This window comes from Diabrotica virgifera, chromosome 6 (assembly GCF_917563875.1).
Source record: "Diabrotica virgifera virgifera chromosome 6, PGI_DIABVI_V3a".
In the NCBI taxonomy this organism is placed as follows: Eukaryota; Metazoa; Arthropoda; class Insecta; order Coleoptera; family Chrysomelidae; genus Diabrotica; species Diabrotica virgifera.
In genome coordinates, this window is record NC_065448.1 from 56,868,796 (window position 1) to 56,892,309 (window position 23,514).

The window sequence follows — 23,514 nt, forward strand, 5'->3', positions numbered from 1 at the left end:
AATTTTAAATTTAAAAAAAAATCAATTTTACAGTGGATTAAAACTACAATTAAGGCACTGCATGAATTTTGTTACTGATTTCTGTGTAATTTGTTTAGGTATAAGAAATTTAAATTGAGTGGTATTAATTAAATACAGTTTAAAATTTATAATTTATTATTATAATAAATCTTCGTTGGGAAACTGTGTTTTTTTAGCAAAAACTCTGGTTGTAGAAAAAGTATAGTGTGTAACACGTGCAGAAAGGTAATTTCTCACTCGTTTGAATTGTGGTACTCGCTTGCGCTCGTGCCGCAACTTTTCAAACTCGTGAGAAAATAGTATCTTTCTGCACTTGCTGCAAAATATACTGTTCAAAAATATACTATAAATTCCCAATATACTCAATATACTATTCACAATATACCATATTTCAAAATATTCCTGAAGCCGTGTCAAATATTTAAAACTGTCACTGTCTTGTCAGCACATTTTGTTCGAGTTGTATGACAAAGATAGCGAATGTTCGATTTGGAAAATATCACCACAGACATGGTGTTCATTTTTTTTTCGAATCCTGAAAAAACGAATAAATATTTAAAAAAAAATGTAAACGCAGAATGAAATAATAAGTTATTACCGACGGCCGAAAGTCCCTTAGAATAAATAAAAAGTTCCTTTTAAATCATATATCTGTAATTAAAAATCACACTAAATTTTCACTTTTTTTTACCCCTGTAACTTACTAAAATAAACATTGTAGAAGTTTTCAGGGACTTTCGGTCCGTGGTAATAACGTAATCTTTCTTTCTGCGTTTAAATTTTTCAAAAATACTTATTAGTTTTCTCAATATTAAAAAAAAATGATCCCATTTAAATAGCATTGGAGCCGAAAATTTGCGCCTATCCCCTTAATAAGTTTGGTATTAATAATTAATCTATATTTTTCCCATTGCTAAATTAAATTACCACCCGCTAAATTAAATTAGTTTTATATTTTTTGTAATAAAAATTTTTAGTAATTATTTTAGATTACATACGCAAAAATTAGCTGTACCGTTGAAAAATTTATTTCGTAAATAAATGTATACTAAATATGGAGTTTTATGTAAATTGTAAGCGAAATAAATATTTGGCATCGGATCATATTCCATGATGACGCTCGTTTTCATGAAATGTTAGTTGGAAATGCCACTTCATTGGAAATGATATTTGAAATATCATTCAAATACATATTATTTTGTCAAATTATATGAACATCAAATATGATATCAACAATTATTGATATATTGTGCCTTTGTTGCTTTTATATTACTGGTAAAAAGCAAAACGTTTCTTTTAAAAAAGCACAATGTGCATTTATTTACAAAATACTAAAAACACTGATTTATTTTGATCTACTGTGGTCAATTAGTTTATTGTGCATCGTGTATATTGTAGTGTATGTAGAGTAATTGCCTATTTATAAGAATTATACCAAACGAGATTATATTGCCCAGAATTCCACATGGGAGTCCAGAATGAATTAAAAAAGATAGAGCAGTAGTTAAGTAAATGGATTCCTTATCGATTTATTGATGGATTTCATCATCCTGTATTACCCCGTCCATCCACGTCGGCTTTGGTCTGCCCGTCTCCATCTAAACATTCCGTATATGTATTTGGAACCTAGGAGTTTTCTATTGGTTCGTTGCAGCACGCGGTCATATTTTAACCAATAGGCGGCGAGGTTCCAAACGCATATACGGAATGTTATTCGGTTCCAAATTCATATAAGGAATGTTAAATATTCGTACACCGAAAAAGATAAGTTTTTATTAGAGTCTGTTAAAAGGAGATTAATTTTAAAATACTTGTTACTGTATTATTAAATAAAAATAAAACAATTATAGTATTTTGAATGTTATTTGGTGCGAAATTCATATGCCGTATGTTAAAAATTCGTAGAACAATAAGACGATTTTTATTTAAGCCAATTAAAATGAGCAACGAGCATTTAATGATGGTCATCATGAAGCGAGTATAAGGGATACGAAACGAACCGCCTAGCGGCGAGTTTCGTATAGAGTACGAGCTTCATAATGATAATTAAATGCATACTGGGAAAATCAACTAACTCCATTTTTTTTTCAATTTTGATAGTTTACTACCATTAAATCCACAAACATCAATATTTTAACAGGAAAAACCTTATATCTCCAAATTCGTCATCCACCGTGCTTAAATCGGCACATTCAATGACAGAGAAAATCAACTAACTCCACCTTTTTCTAAGTTTTCATGAACAAAATAATGTTTTTCCAAATATTTTTATCTACATGTATGTGCACAACACCTTTGGTTAACATCCTTCAAAATCATATCCCGGTACCAATAGTTGAACAGCCAGTATATCCGATTTTTAAGAGGTAATCGATAAGGTGTAATAATGTTTAAATGCGTTCTTCTCAAAACTTTACTTTTGTGAGTTAGTGGATTTACGATATACGCTTTGACATTTCTCAATATGTAAACAAACTGTCACTGACAAACAGACTGACAAACTACTTAATTTCAAAGACTCAACTGTCTAGATAAGTGTTTCTCAACCTCCGGTCCATGGACCGGCGCCGGTCCGTGGAAAATATGTTGCATTTGCAAACCCCCGCGAATTTCGCGCTCGGATACAGTGACATCAACAGAAAAAGTTCGTTGGCCTGTGCACTGATGGAGCAGCTAATATGACAGGAAAGCACTGTGGTGTTTCTAAAAAAAATTCAAGAAGTTTCGTCCTCAGATCTCATCATTACGCATTGTGTCATACATCGTCAACATTTAGCAACGAGAAATTTGTCACCAAAACTAAATGATGTTCTTTTGTAAATTTATAAGAATAGTGAATTTTAATAAGAACAGCAATTTAAACTCAAGATTATTTGCAATATTTTGCCAAGAAGTAGGAGCAGAACATTACTTCTAACTACAACTAATACAATTCATGCTGAAGTAAGATGGTTGTCTTGGGACAAAGTATTGACAAAACTATTTGAATTACGAACAGAAGTGAAAATATTTCTAAATGAAAAAAATCTTCATGATCGAATTATTTTCCCGTTACAGAATGTGTCGCAAAACTGGCCTACCTGACCGACATATTTTATTACGTTAACGATTTAAATTTAAGTCTTAAGGGCAGTACAACAAATATATTTAATTTGCACAGCAAAACAGATGCATTTAAGAAAAAGATTAAGTGTTGAAATCCATAAGGAAAAATTTCCCGTAACTGGCTGTATACCATTAATTACAAAAATTGAAGAAAGACTTCTGTGTAAAAGGTGTATTTATTAAAACCCCAATAAAGGGCTACATTAAAAGACAGAACGTTTTCGCTCTAAAGAGAGCATCATCAGTGTTCTAAGCAAGCTCTACATGCTAAGCCACCAAAAATACATAGGTTAAAACCCTTAAAACGCCGACCAAAAGTCTTACATTGGCGTGTATTATGTTAAACCCTGGCGATGGGCGAAAATGAAATAGATATACCTCACAGCATTATATGACTCTACCACGTGTATGTGGGTGGTTGAGTTGGCCAACTGTTGGCACCTTTCTCTTTGTGAAGACAGAGAGATCAACTCAACCACCCACATACACGTGGTAGAGTCATATAATACTGTGAGGTATATCTTTTTCATTTTCACCCATCGCCAGGGTTTAACATAATACACGCCAATGTAAGACTTTTGGTCGGCGTTTTAAGGGTTTTAACCTATGTATTTTTGGTGGCTTAGCATGTAGAGCTTGCTTAGAACACTGATTTTGCTCTCTTTAGAGCGAAAACGTTCTGTCTTTTAATGTAGCCCTTTATTGGGGTTTCAATAAATATACCTTTTACACAGAAGTTTTTCTTCAATTTTTATTAAGTGTTGGATAAGGCAAATTAAACAAAATAATTGTAAAATATTCTCCGCTTACTTAGATTTCCTAAATACCAAAAAAGAATTAAATTATATAAAACTTAATACAACAATTTGTATCCATTTACAAGCATTGTAATAATGATGGGTTTGAAAAGTATTTTCCCACAGACATCGGTGTACCTACTTGAGAGTAATTGATGGATAACAAATCCTTTCATAGAATATGAAAACCTTCAATTAAACAATGAAGGGAAACAATATATTTTAAAATTGGGTCCCGATTTGACGTGAAAGCAATTGACATTAAATGAATTTTGGATCAAAATGAAAGAAGAATATCCCAGCGTTCACAACCAGGCTATGAAGATGTTGCTCCCTTTTGCCACAGCATATTTATGTGAAGCGGGATTTTCGACAATGACGACAACTAAAAACAAAGCGAGTAATCGGTTGCCGATAAACACGTGACTTCGATTAGCAACTATAACTAATTTACAACCCGAAATCGACACTGTTATACAGAAGGGACAGACAATCCCATTAAACTGTTAAAAATTTTGTGAAAATAGTTTTTGTAATTTTAGTTATTAATAATAATATACTAAAAATTTGGGTAATACATATTTGAAAAAATTAATGGTCCGCTAAAACTTATTCTAAGTATTACCTACCGGTCCGCTAAAAATTATCCTAAGTATTACCGGTCCCTAATAAGAAAAAGGTTGAGAAACACTGGTCTACATGACTACATGTACTGCCTACTGAAGAGAACTTCGCTTGATTATAGTGGTAATATCTTTTACACAGCAAACTTATTAGGTCAGGAAATGAAGCATTTTAGATGGCAATTTTTTCGTCCACATGGAGATTTTCACAGAAGATAGGGAATAGACCAATGATCATTTTCTATATCATGGGGGTGGGAATTTTTCAATTACATCTTAACCATCGAAATTGGTGGAAAAAGTAATTCTAAGCAAAAAATGTTCTTTGCGTTTTCTTCGTAAAACTAATATTTTTCGAGTTATTCGCGGTTGAAAGTAACAGTCTTTCGACCAAAATATTCGACTTTTTTAGAGGGTTTTTTTGAGAGTAAATCGAAAAATATGAATTTTTCTACTACCAATACAAACAATACGGGAATAACAGGAAAACTTTGCATTTTTCGGGGAAAACTTACACAATCTTTTTTCAAGTATACCATTAGACTTTTCAAAAAAAAAAAACAAAAATAAATAATTTTTAGCATAAAAATTAAGCTACTTATATCAAAATAAGGTCGGTACCTACTTTTTTCTACGAAAAAATCATCGAAAACAACCGCCTAACTACCCTCCTAATTAAAATTGATGTTCTCCCTTCTGTAATTGTTTTTATATAATATGTATTATTAATACACCCAAGAAGCTTGACCTATTTAAAAGGCCTAATTTTAGAAAAATTGGAGTTTAAAGATAAATTAATTTTTTGCAATTTCGTATTTTTTATTCCTTTTCTTCAAAATATCTCCAAAAATACTGGAGATAGGAAAAAAATGATACAAAATTAAAATGAAGCTTTTTTAATAACTAAAATTTCACTGTGCATTGATTTTCTTTGTAGTGAATAATTAGCGAGGTATAAGTAGCTGGTTAAAACCTCTACTTACGAGAAAACATCCATTTATTCGATACCTTTAAACTCGCCCCACTTAAAAACTAAGTGGACTTACGGAATTTAATTTACATCGGGTTATAACTCTTCAAAAATCCCTACAAAATCATTTTTTACAAAACTTTTAATCACCAAAAATGGAGCGATGTTTATAAAAATATTTTTTTTATAGCCCTCTTGGGAGTGTAATAGAGCATTTTTAATATATACAGAGTGTCCCAAAAGTAGTAAAACGGTCGAATATTTCGCAAACTAAACATCGGATCGAAAAACTGAGAAATACATGTTCAATCATTTTCAAAAATCTATCCAATGACACCAAACACCAACCCCCACTACACCCCCTGGAGGTGGGGTGGGGGGTAACTTTAAAATCTCAAATGGAAACCCCTAGTTTTTCTTACAGATTTGGATTCGTTACGTAAAATTAAGCAACTTTTACTCAAGACATTTTTTCGAACTGTGGATAGATGGCGCTATAATTGGGAAAAACGATTTATCCTGATACCATAGGTAAATTATAGAAACGGTCTAATATCTCGAGAAATACACTTCCAAATGAGAAACCAAAAAACATGTTTTTAATAGTTTTCGAAAACCTATCGAATAACACTAAACATGACCCTCTAACCCACCCCAGGGAGGTGGGGTGGGGGTAACTTTAATATTTTAAATAGCAACCCCCACTTTTTATTACAGATTCGAATTCGTCATGAAAAATTAAGCAACATTTATTCGAAACATTTTTTAGAATTGTTGATAGATGGCGCTTTAATTGGAAAAATACGATTTATTAGCGCCATCTATCAGCAATTTTAAAAAATGTTTCAAATAAATGTTGTTTAATTTTTCATGACGAATTCGAATCTGCAATAAAACGTGGGGGTTGCTATTTAAGATTTTAAATTTACCCCCTACCCCATCTCCAGGGGGTGGGTTAGAGGGTCATGTTTGATGTTTATCGATAGGTTTTCGAAAACTATTAAAAACCTGTTTTTTGGTTTCTCATTTGGAAGTGTATTTCTCGAGATATTAGACCGTTTCTATAATTTATCTATGGTATCAGGATAAATCGTTTTTTTTTTCCAATTGAAGCGTCATCTATCCACAGTTCGAAAAAATGTCTTGAATAAAAGTTGCTTACTTTTACGTAACGAATCCAAATCTGCAAGAAAAACTAGGGGTTTCCATTTGAGATTTTAAAGTTACCCCACACCCCACCTCCAGGGGGTATAGTGGGGGTTTGGTGTTTGGTGTCATTGGATAGATTTTTGAAAATAATTGAACACGTATTTTTCAGTTTTTCGATCCGATGTTTAGTTCGCGAAATATTCGACCGTTCCACTACTTTTGGGACACCCTATATAATACCACAGAACCGGTTTTTTGGCAGTAATACGTTATAATATCATATTATTAATATGTTACACTTTCTCCATTCAAAACGAAAGACAGAAAAAAAAACATCTGTTCATGGGTCTGCACTGCATGATTTTTTGCCAACGCAAAAAAGAGTGCGGCGTTTAATACGGGTGCAGGAAATTGGGGTTATACTGTAATACCACTTGTTCTGGGTGCTCAGGGGAATATTGCAATAATAGTGCAGCAGTTATAGAAGAAGACGAAGATGACATCGATCTCGATGAAAATGACTGAAAAACGTAATTCTACTTTTTTTATATAGATCCATTAAATTACTTGTAAAAATTGCAATGTTATTAGGGTGTTTTTTAAGGGTTGAAATATTATGATTTTATATCCTAAAGAATAAAACAATCATTATTTAACCAATCAAAACAAATTTAACCCATATTAAGGTTTACAATGTTTTTATATAATTTTTGACAATAAAGGGTAGTTTACATCCCTAAAAATAATCAACGCCCTTGATCATGATATAGACTAAGAAGTGCAGGATGAGATGATGCTAATCTCAAATTCTTATGCAAATGGAAGCAAGCCGAAATCATTCTTTAAGGATAAATACATTTTTTATATATTATATAGCTCCACCAAGGGTGAGTTTAAGAGTTGAAATATTATGATTTTATATCCTAAAACACAAAGCAATTATTATTTAACTAATAAAAACCAAATTTTGACCAAATATTAAAGTTTAAAATGTTATTTTATAATTTTTTTCAATTAGGGGTAGTTTTCACCCTTAAAAAACCAAAAGCAATTCCAAATTTTTGTACGAGCATTCTCTTCGAGCATTTTGAGCTGTTTCGGATGGTATATGTAGAGAAGCCGTTTTTTTTTAACGCTTATTATGCGTATTAATAATTAATTAATTGATTAATAATTAACACACATTATGCATTTCTTCATTTTGATATTCTTAGTCTGTCAGTCTTTCTGATCTTGTAATCATTGTTTTGATGACTAAATGTAATTGTGGAGAATGGTGATGTTATGCTGCTTCACATGTGTGTGTGTGTGTTTGACTTACAGATATGTATTAGAGTAGAGTATATTTCGGTCTTCATCTCTTAGAATTTTGTTACAAAATATTACGATTTTATAAACCCTTTCTGCCTTTTTAGTCATATAGATTTGTAACTACATGAACTTAGAATAAATTGATTAACTGTATACCAACTGGACGTCGCGTCGTAAATCTCTAACTGCAGCAAATTCGTCCGCTCGTTGTTGTGTAATTTTGTAAAAGCGCCACTTGAACCGCTCGCGCGAATTATAAAACTAGCTTTAGGTCAAACCAAAAACCGATTTCCCATTTAATCCTACAATCTTATGGTTATAAATTTTCTAGAGCAGGGGTCACCAATTAGTTTCCTTGAGGGTCCGTTTCGAAAACCTATGAGACTTCCGGGGTCCGGGCGAAATTTTTGGACAGAAATTGTTTAATATTTTTTTTAACAAATTCAAAACATCACCTTTTTTGCCCTCGAAAATATGTTTTTAGCATTTTTGGGTCATCTTACATAAAAAAGCATTTTATTAAAACTTAAGAATTTTCAAGCATCGCAAATGCATATTTTCGCATTTTTCAGATTTTAAATCGCTTATAACTCGAAAACTATCAACTTTTCAGAAATATGATAAAAAACCTTTATTGTTTATAATTACCCAAGAAACCTAAAAATACACTTTTCTATGCAAAAAAGTAATTTTGAATTTGCTTAAAAAATTGTTTCACCCGGCACCTTTTTGATTAGTTTAAAGGGGATATTTTTGAACAGGAATCCGCAAATAAATCGAGTCAGAAACATTTTTCATACGAAAGTGGCCTCACACATGGACTAATATGGAAAAGAAAACTAATAATATCTGATTGTTTTTTGGTTACTGTACACTTTTCTGTAAGTTTTCCTGGTACAATAAATAAAATATAAATTCATGGTGTATTGTTTTGATGTTATTATCAGTATAGTTTGAAAACTATTGTAAATTATTACTGAGAATATTTTAAAAATTAGGAATTTATATTTTGAATGCTAATGAAGCTTTTAAGACATCGTCAATTTTGGGAAAAGGAAACTGAGGAATTTAAAATAAATAATCATAGTACAAAATGCTAATTAACATGTTATCTTTTCTACATTAGTTTCAATGCAAGGTGTTTGTTGCAAACTTATCAAATCTGAAAATTATTTTAATTAAATGCACATCTGAAAAGTACTCCTACTTAGCATATAAGTAGAGAGGAAATGAATATAAAAAATGCACATGACAATTTTATATTACAGCTTACTTAATTTCAAAATTAATAATTAGTAAGTATAACAATAAGAGGGAAAACTCTTTACAAAATTAAATTATCAGAGAGAAAAATGACATTTTTTTATGTACAACAATGGTACAACCTCCCTGAAGTTTGGAGTGAGTTTAGTGCAACTGAGTGTTATTAGCGGGAGTTAATATATTCATCTGTTAAGTGAGATCTCTACCGATAAAGCGGCTTCGCACACATAAGTTGAGCCAAATATAACTAGTACACAATTTAATGGCCAAATATTTTCAAAATTACCAAACACTAGGTTTATTCTGAATTTATTGACGGTCCGCACAAAACTAGCTCACGGTCCGGATGCGGACCGCGGTCCGCTAATTGGTGACCCCTGTTCTAGAGGAGCTGTTGACGAAGTGATGTAATCACTACATACGGAATTAAATTCATTTTTAGAATGCAAGCCAGCAAGCAATAATGTTTAAACCAGCCCGAAAGACTTTTACACATGCACACTGCTGGAGAATGACATTCGGGTCATACAATTCATTGGGAAGAAGAGGATTAACTCCCATAAGTGGGTATCACTCCGCCCCGATCCAATGCTCCAGACTATACACTTCCCGCCCCCACTTTGATGCTCTCTAGGTTCTCTCTCTCTCACCAAATTGCTTATCATATGGGAGTTCGGGTACAAGGACTTCCACACGAAATCCTGCCCAGATCAATGGTGGTCAGCGTGAGGCGCTTTATTTCCGCTATCTCTAGTGACTTACCATCGATATGTATTGCTTGATTGGACCTCTAGTACTACGTCGAATTCGGTGACTTGATGCTCGGGGAATAGTAGTCCTGTCGCCAGGGGGGGTACAACGGCCTCCTGTATTCAGATGGACTTACCCAAGTTTTTTTATGTATTTTGACCTGTAGAATACGAATTTTTTGGGTAACAGTTGATCCGACTGTCGACTAGTTTGTTATAAACCAAGAAGTTGAGGAATCACATAACAGCGATTTCTCGCAAAACAAAACATTTTTTTGTATTTTTTGGGCCATTCTAACCAAAAAATGTTCCTACAACTATTTTTGTAGGATGCATAGTTTTCGAGATAAACGCGGTTAAACTTTCAAAAAATCGAAAAATTGCAATTTTTGAACCCGAATAACTTTTGATTAAAAAATAAAATAGCAATTCTGCTTACCGCATTTGAAAGTTCAAGTCAAATTATATCGGTTTTAATTATTTGTATTGCTAAAAATTCATTATTTTATTGATAAACAAAGCTATAAACACCTAGTGCTTGAGTGATGTTTTCAATGATTTCTCATTTAAAATCGAACGAGTAGTTAGAGGAGGTAAAAGTGCAAGCGGGGCTGTTTCTACATTTTGGGTATTTGGGTTCAAAAATTGCAATTTTTCGATTTTTTGAAAGTTCAACCGCGTTTATCTCGAAAAATATGCATCCTACGAAAACACTTGTAGGAACATTTTTTGGTAAGAATGACCCAAAAAATACAAAAAAAATGTTTTGTTTTGCCAGAAATCGCTGTTATGTAATTCCTCAAGTTCTTTGTTTATAACAATCTTATCGACATCCGGATCAACTGTTACCCAAAAAATTCGTGTTCTACGGGCCAAAATACATAAAAAAAAACTTGGGTAAGTCCATCTGAATTAAGAAGGCCGTTGTACCCCCCTGGCGACAGGACTATAGGGCTTGTCTTGCCTTTTTTTGGATTTTGTTAGTTTTTTGTGGCTTTGGTCTTTTGTTACGTTTTGTTAATTTGTTTTTAATGGCCAAATCCGCTTTTTGTATTTTTTTTTGTTATGATTTTTTTTGAGAGTTTTCTGAAACATTTATACAATCATTATTAGTAAATAGACTACGATGACAAAGGTGACGCATTGTCTTCTTTTAATAGAGCTACGAGTAGCTAGACTTTATGTTTGCTAATATTTGCAGTTTGGGTCTTCTGTGTTTCAATGTATGGTACACATCATACCTTAATATCGTTCGCAGGATCCGGTTTGGGCAGTCTTATAGCTCAGCGACCTTTGGTCTGGCTTTTTTATCCATCATATTCCGTATGTTATTGCCTACATCCGTCCCTTATTTGTTTTAGGTCTCTGAATAGGAACCGTTCAGCTACAGATCTGGATGTAAGGGTTTATCAACATCCAAAATTGAGTTCAACACATATTCATTTAATTCTTAAATGTACTAGAAACGAAAACCAAAACATACACATTTGTTTATATTTTTACTGGGTCACCTAGTTTTGTTAGAAGCACCAGTCGACGATATTGCATAGTCAACTAATTCATATTTTCGTATGTCATGGCCACGCTGAGTCGACAAAATAAACAAACTAGATGTTATAAGTTTGTTTATATAAACACGAAGGTATGGTGATTCATTCTAATTCATTCGTATTATTAAAAAAGAACATTCTTAATCCAGATGTTCTAGCAGATGGTTTTACCGCGAGCACATCAACTATTTACTGTGGTCTTGATAGTTGGTAATAAATAAGCAGTTATACATTTTTAACTATTTAGAATGGGAAATAAGCCACAATATTATTAAAAAATGATTTTTATTAACGTTTCGACGCCCAAATCGGGTGCCGTTGTCAAAATACAAAATACTATTGAATATAATGAATAGTATTTTGTATTTTGACAACGGCACCCGATTTGGGCGTCGAAACGTTAATAAAAATAATTTTTTAATAATATTGTGGCTTATTTCCCATTCTAAATAGTTAAAATTGTAAAAATGCCACAAGAAAATAGCTTCAGAACAACAGTTATACATATTGTTTAATTCAGCAACCCCTATTGGTAGGGGGTAACTACCCCCAACTACCCTAAGATGTTTCCCGAGGGTGCATACCCGCATATGGACACGTTTGCAGCTTCCGTAAGGAAGTTATTGTGTGCCGCTTGAATCTTCTTTTGTTGTTATGGCTTGTGTGTCCCCATGCAAGAGATGCATAATATGTAATAGTTGCAGTATGATGCTGTTTGTTCTTCTTCTTCTTAGCCTTCTATCGACCACGTTTGGACATTGGCCTTTCCCAACTCCTTCCATCAGTCTGTATCCTGAGCAACACATTTCCAGTTTGTTCCGGCTACTCTTTTAATATCATCAACCCACCTCATCTGTGGTCTTCCTCTCGGTCGTTTACTTTGGTAAGGTCTCCAATGTTGTACTGTTGCATTTCATCGTTGGCCTTTTTGTAAAGCAGTGTGGCCTGCGAAGCTCCATTTAAGTTTGGCAACTTTTGTTGTTATGTCCTCGACTTTTGTTTTTGATCTTACCCAGTCGTTCCTCTTTTTATCTGACAGTCGTATACCTAAACATTGTTCTTTCCATTGCTCCTTCTGTTGTGGCTAGTTTATTCATATTTGCCATAGTTAGGGTCCAGGTTTGACATACATATGTCATGAGAGAAAAGATGCAATGGCTGAACACTTTGGTCCTCAAGTATTGGGGTATTTTGCGGTTCTTAAGTATCCAACTAAGTTTTCCAAATCCTGCCCATGCTAATCTTGCTCTCCTAGTAATTTCCGCACTTTGGTTCTCTTTGTCAAGTTTCAGGATTTGGCCAAGGTAGATATATTCCTCGACTTTTTCTATCTCACTGCCATTTACAGTTATACGTCTGGGGTCATGTGTTTGTCATTATGTTTGTTTTTCTCATGTTCATTTTCAGGCCGACATATTGGGAGCTGCCTGCGAGTTCCTACATCATAATTTGCAGTTCCTCGAATGAGCTCGCTATAATTGCAATATTGTCAGCGAATCTGAGGTGGATTAGCTTCTTGCCATTGACGTTAATGTCATAGGTTGACCAATTTGTCGTTTTGAAGACGTCTTCTAGGGCTAGGTTGAAAAGCTTTGGCGATATTACATCTCCCTGTCTCACACCTCTCTTAATGGCGATGGGATTTGTATTTTCGTCTAGTTGTACTATCATAGCTGCATTTTCATATATATTATGTATTAGCTGTCTATATCTCGAATCTATCCTAGTTATTACTAGCTTGTTCTATGGCCCACATCTCGATACTATCAAACGCCTTTTCATAGCCTACGAAGGTAAGAAATACGGGTAGTTGGTATTCATTTGCCTTCTGTATCAATGTTCTCATTGTCAACAGATGGTCTGATGTACTATATCCTTTGCGGAAGCCAGCCTGTTATACTGGTTGGTAACTGTTAATTTTGTAGGTCAACCGGTTGTTAATAATTCCCATAAATAGTTTGTATACTTGACTGAGCAACGATATAGGTCTATAATGATGTAGGTCACATATGTCCCCTTTTTGGTGTAAAAGTATTACTAGACTTTCGTTCCAGTCTTTAGGGACCTTGCTGTTATGGAGATATTTATTAAATAGCTCTGTTAGTATAGGGATTGTTACTGTTTTGCTTGTTTTCAAGAGCTCGGCAATTATACCGTCGTATGCCGGAGGCATATTTACAGATGCTTGCGTGTGTAGACACCAGGGTGTTGAAATCAGTTAGGGTTTGGAGAAACGGTACATTTACAGATGCTAGCGCGTGATGACACCACGGTGTTGAAACCAGTTAGGGTTTGGAAAAACCGTACGTTTACAGACGCTAGCGTGTGTTGACACTAGGGTGTTGAAATCAGTTAGGGTTTGTAAAAACAGTACATTTACAAATACTAACAGATTTGGACACCAGAGTGTTGAAACCAGCTAGCTTTTTTAGTGGTTATTCATGCATATATGCTAACGGCTATTGACTTTGATTTTATATACCTACTGTTGTGGAAAAATATTTAAGTGATTTAGATATTAATAAATAATTAAACGTTGTTGGGATACAAACAATAATATATTAACACAAAAAACAACATAAAAAATAATGTTGTTCTGAAGCTATGTGCTTGTGGCATTTTTATAATTAACTATTTAGACGGGAAATAAGCCACAATTAAATTAAAAAAAAATAATTTTATTAACGTTTCGACGCCCAAATCGGGTGTCGTTGTCAAAATACAAAATACGTACAACTAAATTAAACAAAAATGTTGTTGTTTAGTAAAAAATACTTTAAAATGTAATATATGTATGAATTCCCAATATAAATGAGTCAGATTAAAAAAATTATTAGTAGAATTTTTTACTATAGTATTTTTACTACAAAAGCGATATTACGTAGGTCAAAATTTTTGACGTAAGAGAACTGTCAAAACATTAGAATGTGACTTTTAATTATTGCCATGTTTATTATAAACATGGCAATAATGAAAAGTCACATTCTAATGTTTTGACAGTTCTCTTACGTCAAAAATTTTGACCTACGTAATATCGCTTTTGTAGTAAAAATACTATAAGCAACAACATTCTTGTTTAATATACAGGGTGTTTGGTAAAGAATGGGCCATAGCTTAACCTCAGGTTCCTGAGGTTAAAATAGGCCGATTTAAGCTAACTTACCTTAGTACAAAGTTTATAATAACCGAGATACAGGGTGTCAAAATTAAACTTTTTTTTATTTATTATTGAATATTTCCTGACAGATATGAGATAACAACATTAAATTTGGTATGTGGGGTTTATTTGGGTCGAGAAAACTAAATTCCCTACCAAAAATTATGTATTGCCCAGAGGGCGCCACATACGCCTTTCAGCACTTATTTATTACGTTAAATTTTTTTTATCCCTCACTCTGTATAATTTTGACATTAAAATTTTTATTCTCCTATTAGTTTTACTTAAAAAAGCTATACTTCTTTCATCTCTCTAAACTCAACCGTTTTCGAGATAAACGCATTTTAAATCTGCGATACACCATCATTTTTAGCGTAACTTAATTGTAGTTACACCCGAAAAATAACTTAAAACCATAATAATTGTGCCAGTTCTCAAATTTATGGCATTGCATCGCAAATTCCATTTGAAGAAATTTGCGATACATTTTTGGATAATTTTATGGTTTTAAGTTATTTTTCTGCTGTAACTACAATGATATGCTAAAAATTATGTTGCACCGCAGATTTAAAATGCGTTCATCTCGTAAACGGTTGAGTTTAGGGAGATGAAAGAGGTATGCCTTTTTTAAGTAAAACTAATAGGGGAATACAAATTTTAATGTCAAAATTATACGGAGTGACGGATAAAAAAAATTGAACGTATTAAATGAGTGCTGAAAAGCGTATGTGGCGCCCTCTGGGCAACACATAACTTTTGGTAGGGAATTTAGTTTTCTCGTCCCGAAAAACCCCCACAAACCAAATTTCGTGTTGATATCTCATGCCTGTCAGGAAATATTCAATAATAAATAAAAAAAAAAGTTTAACTTTGACACCCTGTATCTCGGTTATTATAAACTTTGTACTAAGGTAAGTTAGCTTAAATCGGCCTATTTTAACCTCAGGAACCTGAGGTTAAGCTATGGCCCATTCTTTACCAAACACACTGTAGTAGTATTTTTTATTTTGACAACGACACCCGATTTGGGCATCGAAACGTTAATAAAATTATTTTTTTAAATTTAATTGTGGCTTATTTCCCATCTAAATACTTAATTATAAAAATTCCACAAGCAAATAGCTTCAGAGTAACATTATTTTTTATGTTGTTCTTTTGTGTTAATATATTATTCTTTATATCCCAACAACGTTTAATTATTTACTAATACCTAAATCACTTAAATATTTTTCCACAACAGTAGGTATATAAAATCAAAGTCAATAGCCGTTAGTATCTATGCATGAATAACCACTAAAAAAGCTAGCTGGATTCAACACTCTGGTGTCCAAATCTGTTAGTATTTGTAAATGTACTGTTTTTACAAACCCTAACTGATTTCAACACCCTAGTGTCAACACACGCTAGCGTCTGTAAACGTACTGTTTCTCCAAACCCTAACTGGTTTCAACACCGTGGTGTCATCACGCGCTAGCATCTGTAAATGTACCGTTTCTCCAAACCCTAACTGATTTCAACACCCTGGTGTCTACACACGCATCATCTGTAAATATGCGTCCCGCAGCTTTATTATTTTTAGTTCTTTTAACGCTTTTTCTATTTCGAATCGCTTTATATTTGGTAGTACTTCTTATCCCACGTTTTTTATTTTTCTTTTGACGTTCTCCTTTGTTGATTAATTAAGGCTGGTTTTGCGAGCTGTACAAACAAGGTTTTGTTGAAGTCTTCGACTATTTTTTTATTTTATATTTCGACACCCCATCGAACAAGGTTGTAACTCAAGTTACATCTTTTTTTCAGATTTCAACACAGGCGAATTCAGCAAAAAATTGCGCACACGTCAATATAAACGACATAGTTTAATTCTCAATAGTTTGGCTAATAAGAAGTTGTATTTTAAGTTACGTATGCCATTTTATTCCATTTTAGCTTGAAGAAGGCAGTAACACTGGATACTCCCTATGTAAAATATTTAATTTCTTTATACTTGAAGATTAACAAGGTTTTTAAATGAGTTACAACTCTGTTGCACGTATGTTTAATTTATAACGTATTCAAACATATGGTGCATCTCATAAGTCAAATTATCGAAATAAAAGTAAAAACGGATTTACGGAGTTTTTTTTCCTTTTTGGTAGTTGCGGTGGACAAAATAAGTATCTAATAGTGTTTGCTACGTACTTCTATGTAGTGAAAAAGTTTAATATTAACATTACACATATATTTTTAGAAATAGCACATTCACAAAACGAGGGTGATTCAATGCATGCCCTTATGGAAAAACAGAAAAAACATTGAGTCGTATATGCTCCACACCAATGGATAACCATGATACGATATGCCAAAGCCTCAGGCAAGCCTAAATCTGTAAATGAAATAAATCAGAAGCAAATTCTAAATTTTAACCCATTTAAGGGCACACACATGTTAATTTTGTAGATATTAATAGTAAAAGAGTAAAGTAATAAAGTAAAATGGTTTAAAATTAAATATTTACAGATACGCAATAAAAATGCAAAAAATTTGAGATATTTTATACCATGATTTTTTTATAGTGATAGAAATTGTGTTGAATATGACTGTTATTGTAAAATTTATAATTTCCAATTAAAATTGTGTAAACTGTGAGTTGATATTTTGTTTAAATATACCATAAAAACTAATTTTCTTCTAGCTATATTGCAAATAACTCAAAACATACAACCTTTTAATAGTTAAACCGGAAAAAATAATTAAAACGGAGAGTGTAAAATGGTTGTTAGGCGAGTTACAACCTTTTTCTACTAACACTCATGTTTAATCTCAAGGTTGTATCTCAATCAAACTCAAGATTCTCAATAGTTAATAAAATTACAAAGCATACATCTCACAGTAGTCCCTTATTATGTTATAAATATCATATCACATTAGTGTAAAAGGGTCTAATAATTTCGCTACAAATTTTTAAAAATTCTTGTTTTCGTTTTTTGCCTCTCCTGTAAAATCGCTAAAAATGAGTTACAACCTTGTTCGATCGGGGTGTCGATTTTGTATCCTCTTCTTTATTATTGGCGTCTTTCATTTTGATGATTTTATTAACGCCCAGTGCGGGTCTTAGGCATTTTAAGCCTCTGTTGTTTTCAATGACTCGCTCTATTAAGTTCTCGTTCCATTTTTATATGTCGCGTTTTAGTTGTTTTCTAATTGTTATATTAAGTTCTATGTATTCTTCGGTAGGGCGTTTGTTTTGCGCTAGTAGTTGTCTTCTTTTCGTCGTTAGTTGTTTAGTTTCGTTGCTTATTTTGTCTTCTTTAGTCCTTATTTTTTTTGCGACCTGTACTCCGGCTTCGAGAAGGTTCTTATTTATGTTTTTGTTAATTTCGTCAATTTGAGCTTGATTACGTGAAGGATTCGAACTTATCCGCTAAGACCTCTCGGAATTTCTCTTCATTTGTTTTTAGTTTAAAGGCATCTATCCGCGTTGTTTTTTTAAATATTCTTTTTCTCTCTTCTTTCATGTTAATATTTAATTTTGCTTTAACTACAGGATGGTCACTACCCGTTGTTACGTTGTTTATTGCTGTTACGTCTTCAAATATTCTCTTGTTGTTTGAGAGAAAATAGTCTATTTCATTTTTGGTGGTTCCGTTAGGTGCAACTCATGTCCACTTTCTGTTAGGTTTCTTTTTGTAGAAGGCATTCATGACATACATGCTTTCTTGTTCCAGAAATTCCATCTGTCTTTAATCTTACTTCAAATTTTGGCGTTAAAATCTCCCAATATTATTATTTTGGATTCTCTGTTATTGTCTATAAATTTTTTAAGATCTTCGTAAAAAGTGTTTATTTCTTCATCAGTTGCTTTTTCAGTTGAAGCATAAACTTGCACAATCTTTAATTTTGTTTTTGGATTTAGTTTTAAAATCATGTATGTAACCCTGTCTGAGATGCTGTCAATTTTGTTTTCATAGCTAACTTGCTTCTTCTTCCTGCGAATCTTCTGAATGCGGCTCTGGCCGTTGCTGTTTTCTGGACTGTCGTGTTAACATGTGGATGTCTTGATAAAGAAATAAAATTTCCGAAAGCTCGACGAAGCTCAAATTAGAAGTTGCTTTAAAAGGCAACAATATTTTACAAATACTTGGACTTATACTATTTTGAGGGTTCAAAACGAAATGTTTTCGCTAATATATGGAGCAGTATAACATCTTGGCTTTTCTTTCTCCACAACTTTGAGAGAAATCTTCATTTGTCACAGTGTGAAAGGGAATTCATCCCATTCAACTTAACTAATCTGCTACTACTTTACTACATTTTGAGGTTGACAGTTGTTGCTCCTTATAAATATAATATGTTCACAAATGTGTAATGGAGTATTATCTAGCTAACTTGCTTCTTCTTCCTGCGAGTCTTCTGAATGCAGCTCTGGCCGTTGCTGTTTTCTGGACTGTCGTGTTAACATGTGGATGTCTTGATAAAGAAATAAAATTTCCGAAAGCTCGACGAAGCTCAAATTAGAAGTTGCTTTAAAAGGCAACAATATTTTACAGATACTTGGACTTATACTGTTTTGAGGGTTCAAAATGAAATGTTTTCGCTAATATATGGAGCAGTATAACATCTTGGCTTTTATTTCTCCACAACTTTGAGAGAAATCTTCATTTGTCACAGTGTGAAAGGGAATTCATCCCATTCAACTTAACTAATCTGCTACTACTTTACTACATTTTGAGGTTGACAGTTGTTGCTCCTTATAAATATAGTATGTTCACAAATGTGTAATGGAGTATTATCTGTCAGTGTTATCTCTTTGAATTTGGTTATAAAATATTACATTTTATAAACGCGGACTGCCTTCCTAGTCGCATAGAGATCTGCAACTACATCAACGTATAATAAATTGATTAAATTCTGTATATTTGCACTGTATACCAACTGGACGTCGTAAATCTCCAACTGCAGTAAATTCGTCCGCTCGTTGTTGTGTAATGTTGTCAAAGCGCCACTTGAGCCGCTCGCGCGAATCATAAAACTAGCTTTAGGCCACACCAAAAACCGATTTCCCATTTTATCCTAAAATCTGATGTTAATAAATCTTCCAGAGGAGCTGTTGACTAAGTGATATAATCACTAAATCCGGAATGAAATTCAGCTTCATTTCGCATCGAGTTCGATATAACGTCAATATTTATAGCCGAGAGGAAATATTTCCAATTATTCATAGTTAATCTAAGCTACTAACTCTCACTTAATGAAATGGTGGATCGTAATCGGATAATAATAACAAAATTGAACCGTAAATACGAACCAGAATTGGATCCACTTGAAAACTGAAATTAAATGGGAGTTAAAACTGGACATCGGCGAAAATCACACACTAAATAATTCACTCAATGCGAATCAAATCAAGTAATACAATTAACCTTTATTCAAGTTTAGTCCGTATTAACTATTACATCAAACAACTTTAACATAAAATTAAAATTACCAAAGTATTAATTATTATCACAGTTACTATCAGGCGCGGATCTAGAAATTCATAATAGGGGGGGGGGGCAGACTTACGTCAAATACAAAAATATTATATTTTCCAGATTTAGCCATACGACTCACACTTACGATTGATAGACAATTCACGACTATTAATCTCACTGGTCGTTCTTTACCATAAAGATTAACCTTCTACCACCAATGGGTAGGTACGCATGGATTATCTAGTAAAATGCAAATTTTTATATTTTTATTGTATCGCAAATTTGAAACGTCGAGGGCCGGCGTAGCCAAGTGGTAGTGTGCTTGGCTCGTGTGCCGCTGGTCCGGAGTTCAAATCCTACCGCGCCGGCAAGAACAACTAGACATTTTTAAAAATGTTTATAGGCCCCAGGTCGACTCAGCCTGAATAAAATGAGTATCTTGGGTAAAACCAGGGGTAATAATAGGCGGTTGAAGCGTAGCACTGGCCCTGTTACCTTCCTTGTATACCGTAGGCCCTAGATACAGCAGACTACCCTGCTATACTCCCAAAGCCACAGTGGTATAAAACGGGAGACTATTATTATTAAATTTGAAACGTGACTTTTCATGAGATACGGTTTATACCCAGTGTAATGTATTTGCATTTTAAAATATCATTTTTGTTATTCTTTGAATTGAGAAACATATTTCCGTTGTTTATGGTTCCACCGGTACCCTAACAAATACGCCTGCAGATTATTTTTCAGAGAAGGGTGTTTTATTAGATTTTATGGCTTCTTTAAATTCTTTGGAAGCGGTTGTCGTGTAATTTAGTGTTGTACTGATGGCTTAAAGTTTAGAGTTAAGAGAAAAAAATAATAAATAATAAAAAAATACTTATAGACTAAATACAATAAAAGTGGCCATGGACCAGTTGACCCCCCCTGTATCCGCGCCTGTTTACCATATTATTAAGGTATTACTACTAAGGCTCTGAAGATACACACAAATTCAAAACTCATTCATTCAACAGTTCACAATATTATTGGACTACATGTGTAAGCGGGCAAACCTAGACAAAAAGGGAACATAAATGGAGAGCAAAGTCACCTCAGGTTCGCGGACTACACAGTACTGACAACAGATCGCATTGATCATGCCATCGAAATGTGCGAAAGTCTCTACCCATGCCTCTACACAAGTGGGTTTAAAGATCAACCACTCAAAAACACAAGTGATGAAAACCTCGTTCTGAGTGAGAACATCGACATAGCTGGAACAAGTATAGAACAAATATCAGCATACAAATGTCTGGGGCCCGAAATTCGTTTAAGTAGAGACAACCAGACCAATGAACTAATACGTAGAATAGGATTGACTTAAGCAAGCTTGGAACTAGGGATACCTCTTCCCATCCGATTAAAGAGAAAGGTCTTTGATCAATGTGTGCTGGCGGTTCAAACCTATTATGGTGCGGAATCTGATAACGGAAACACTGGTGGTGTGGAAATGAATAAGGCTCTGTAGATTATTTCTGTTTAATTACGACTTTCCTGTTTTGACAATTGTCAGATTTACGAAAACGAACCATCATTAACTTGTAAGTTCTGTATCTAATGTCAAATTGTCACGAGGACAACACAAATTGGCAATTTCAAGCGCTCGAGTTTATTTCGGTAAGATTATTTCATGAATAAAACTGTATTTATAAAAATTTAAAATTAATATTTTATTGATATCTTAGTCTGAATATTTGCTAAACTGTGCTGTTCACTTTGACAAGTTGGAAAATATGTGTCACAATTGGGATAAATATCACTGAATGCTTTTATACACAGACTTGGAATTTTGTATGTACAGTATTTAAAAATAACTTGTCGAATATCACACGATAGTACGAATAAATATGAAAATAATGCTGCCTTTTTTTTCAAACTTGTTTATATCCGGCAATGGTAACTCAACATGGAGAAAGAAAGAAATCAATAAACTATTAGTATTGAAACGCATAATCCCGCGAGTTATACAGGGTGTTTCATTGGCAAACGGAAATACTTTAATGGTGAATAGAGGTCACCGAGGTGGTTCTAGATATACTACATTTTTTGCCCTACCGACTTTTATAATCGAGTTACAGGGTGTTTTATCGATTTTGCTCATTTATTTTCCAAGCCATAACTTTAGAACCACCCTGTATATTTTTTTATATTTGATACACATATGTCTCATTCAAAACTCAAACGACCGACATACTGATCACTAGAAAAATCCAGGTTCGGATTAACAAAAAATTATAAAGTAATTGTGACCTTAAAACAACACCCTCTATATTGAAATTTTGAAAATCTGTTTGCATATTTGAAAAGAGCACAAAAAACTTTATTGGTTCACTTCAATTTTTCGGCCAGACAATTTTTTGACTTTAATTTTGAAATTATATTGAATTTTTTATGAACTCTGACATTAAAAATCAGGTATTATTAACTTTTAATTACAAATTATTAAAGTTAATGAATAAATATTCATTTTAAAAATAATCAATAATTATTTACCATAATGGAACGACCCAATTACTAATGACAAGAAAGATTCAGGTCCGGATTAACAAAAAAATATAAAGTAATTATTACCTTGAACTAACGCCCTGTATATTGAAATTTTGAAAATTTGTCTGCGCATTTTAAAAGGGCATAAAAACTGTGATTAAAGGTTCATTTTAATTTTTTGCGCAGATGATTTAATTACATCAATTTGGAAATTATATTGAAATTGTAAAGAATTCTGAGAATAAAAACCAGGTATTATTAACTTTTAATTTAATGTTAATGAATCAATACTTATTTTAAAAATACTTAATACTTATTTACTACGCTGGCTTCATGGATTTTCTGGATTTGTAGCTGTATGCACATCATTAAAAATTAGAATTGCGAAAACTGGGATATTTTAATGCTTTAGTAAAGAACTAAACAAAAAAAAAACACAACTATATCTAATAAAAAAATTCTCTTAGACAATTCAACAATTTAACACAAATTAAAAATATTTGAACTATAACAGTTGCTTAAAATGTCCGCCATTTTGTTCGATGCCTTTCCTTGCTCGTTTAAAAAAAATCGAATCGATTTTCTAATTATATTGTTTTTAATTTTTCTAGCAGCTTCTTGTCACCTTGACATAATTAATCAATATAATTTTAAAATTGCCGTAATTAAATTATCTGCGCAAAAATTTGACATGCACCTTTTAACGCAGTTTTTTATGCTCTTTTAAAATACGTGCACAACTTTTCAAAATTTCAATATACAGGGTGTTGTTTCAAGGTCACAATTACTTTATATTTTTTTTGTTAATCCGTACCTGGATTTTTCTTGTGATTAGTAATT

The 23,514-nt window shown here is 33.0% G+C and overlaps 1 protein-coding gene across 1 annotated transcript in view; it reads right to left on the reverse strand.

The window, feature by feature from the left end:
* LOC126886070 (uncharacterized) overlaps positions 1-23,514 on the reverse strand; it is a 263,975-nt gene that overhangs the window by 68,588 nt on the left and 171,873 nt on the right. The window lies entirely within an intron of this gene.